The sequence below is a fragment of the Silene latifolia genome, chromosome X (assembly GCF_048544455.1).
Source record: "Silene latifolia isolate original U9 population chromosome X, ASM4854445v1, whole genome shotgun sequence".
NCBI lineage: Eukaryota > Viridiplantae > Streptophyta > Magnoliopsida > Caryophyllales > Caryophyllaceae > Silene > Silene latifolia.
In genome coordinates, this window is record NC_133537.1 from 91356166 (window position 1) to 91359300 (window position 3135).

The window sequence follows — 3135 nt, forward strand, 5'->3', positions numbered from 1 at the left end:
CATCTGAATACTAGCTTGGTAACTGTTGTTGTAAGAGAACTCCACAAGCGGTATACTCTTCTCCCAACTAACCTGAAACTCCAAAGCACAAGCTCGCAACATATCCTCAAGCGTCTGAATCGTACGCTCAGTCTGACCATCAATTGCAGCATGAAAAGCCGTACTCATCTTAAGCTCACTACCCAAAGCCAACTGCAGCTTCTTCCAAAACTGAGAACAAAACCTCGGATCACGGTCGGAGATGATATCCTTAGGAACCCCATGAAGACGAATGATCTCTCGCTGATAAGCATTTGCTAGTTGCTTGAGACTCCAAGTCTCCTTCATCGGAATGAAATGCGCGACCTTAGTCAAACGATCAACCACGACCCAAATCGCATTCATTCCTCTTGGCGACCTCGGCAAACCCATAACGAAATCCATTGAAATCGAATCCTATTTCCAGGTGGGGATTTCCAAAGGTTGCAATAGACCACCAGGTCTCTGATGTTCAAACTTGACCTTCTGACAGATCAGGCAACGACTCACAAACTCGGCGATCTCTTTCTTTATACCCGGCCACCAAAACCGTAGCTTCAGATCGTTATACATATTATCACCACCAGGATGAACCGAATAGGGAGTACTATGAGCCTCTTTGAGAATCTTACATTTTAAGACCTCACAGCTCGGTATACACCAATGACCTTGGAATCGCAGATCATCATCAGGTCCAACGTTGAAGTCTGTGGCACGTCCTTCGCTTATAGCGACTCGAACTCCTTCTAAGTATTCATCCTCTCTTTGCTTAACTCAGATCTCATGAAGGATCTCGGGTTCAGCAACCATCGCACTCAAATCCAAAGTACCAGGAAGAACTACCTCAAGGCTCATCTTCTGGAACTCTCGACTCAAGTCATCAGGTAACGCCAACACATATCTCATAGCATGACACACCTTGCGACTCAAAGCATCGGCAACCACGTTTGCCTTACCCTCATGATACTGCAGCTCAATCTTGTAGTCGTTAAGCAGCTCCAACCAACGTCTCTGCCTCACGTTAAGATCTCTCTGAGTGAAGATATACTTCAAGCTCTTATGATCCGTGTAAATGTTGCAAGAGACAACATACAAGTAGTGTCGCCAAAGCTTAAGTGCAAACACCACTGCTGCTAACTCAAGATCGTGAGTCGGATAGTTCGTCTCGTGAACTTTCAACTGACGAGAAGCATAAGCCACCACTTTACCCCCTGCATCAAGATATAACCCAACCCAAACTTTGACGCATCGCAGAAAACATCGAACTCAACGCCCTCTTCTGGTAGAGTCAACACATGAGCGGTAGTCAACCTTTTCTTTAACTCCTGAAAGGCAGCCTCACAACCTTCTGTCCAAATGAACTTGGATTCCTTCTTCATTAACTGAGTCATCGGTCTCGCAATTTTAGAGAAGTCATGCACAAACCAACGATAGTACCCACCTAGACCAAGGAAACTCCGAACCTCGTTCACATTCCTCGGACTCTCCCATTCAACCACAGCTCGGATCTTCGACGGATCAACCATAACTCCATCGCCAGATATCACATGACCCAAGAAGGTAACTTTCTTTAATTAAAACTCGCACTTTGAGAACTTAGCATGCCATTTCTGCTTACGCAGAGTCTCCAATATAACATGAAGATAACTTTCATGCTCAGCCTCGTCTCTCGAGTAAATCAGTATGTCGTCTATGAACACCACGACACACTTATCCAAATACTCGCTGAAAGTGCGGTTCATCTGATCCATGAACACAGCAGGTGCATTCGTCAACCCGAACGGCATCACCACGAACTCATTGCGGCCATACCTCGAACGAAAGGCATTCTTAGGAATATCCTCATTCCTAACTGGAATCTGATGGTAACCTGACCTCGGATCGATCTTAGAGAACACACTTGCACCACGGAGCTGATCAAAAAAATCTTTAATCCTCAGCAAAGGATACTTATTCTTGATAGTAACCTTGTTCAGCTCATGGTACTCAATGCACAACCGCATACTACCATCCTTCTTCTTGACGAACAAAACAGGAGCACCCCACGGCTAAGCATTCGGTCGGATAAAACCCTTATCGATCATCTCCTCAAGTTGCTTCTTGAGTTCCTGTAACTCAGCTGGTGCCATACGATAAGGAGCTTTCGAAATGGGACCACTTCCAGGCAGCAACTCAATCGAGAACTCTAAATCTCGCTCAGGAGGAATAACGGGTAGATCCTCAGGAAAGACATCGGGAAACTCCCTAACCATAGGGGTATCCTCTAACTTAGGCTCAACTGAAACATCCTGAACACGGCACAGATAGATCTGATAACCCTTTCTACCCAAGCTAACCATCTTCATCGCAAAAACCCACTTAATCGTAGGTGTAACCCTAACACCTTGATAAGAAACCCTTGAACCTGTACGATTCTTAAGAACAATCTTCTGATCTCGACATAGGAACCTAGCGTCATAGCAAGATAACCAATCCATGCCCAAAATCACATCAAACTCTCCGAGTTTGAATTGGACGAGATCGGCAGGAAGGATCTCCCCTGCGATACTGACACGTACGTTTTCGAAAAGAACGGAGCAAGAAATAATCTCACCCGTAGGAAGGGATATAAAGGTATGAACGGATGATGTGGAAGAGAGTCTGGCACGGACGGAAATGGATTCGGATACAAAAGGCATCGATGCACCCGTATCAAGAAGAACAAAAGCGGATAAAGAGTGAACGAGAAAGGTACCCGTAACCACATCTGGATTAGCATCTGCCTGAGCACGGCTCAAAACGAACACACGACCTGTCTTCGGAGCATCAACCTTTGGCTTCTGGGGACAATCAACGGCCTTGTATCCCGGGGCTCTGCATGTGTAACATGTGATAGGAGTATCAGGAGCACAACTCTTTCCCGGATGGTAAGGCTTCCGGCATTTGTAGCAAGTAATAACCTCCTTCACTTAACTCTGATCACGCGGTGTATACGGACGAACCTCGAACTTCTGCTTCTTCTGGGAAGCAGTGGGAGCAATATAATGTCTCTTCACAAACTTACTCTTCGCACTCTCCTCAGCCTCGGTAGCAAGATCTGAATCATAAATGCTAAGAGCACGATTGTAAGCCTGCTGG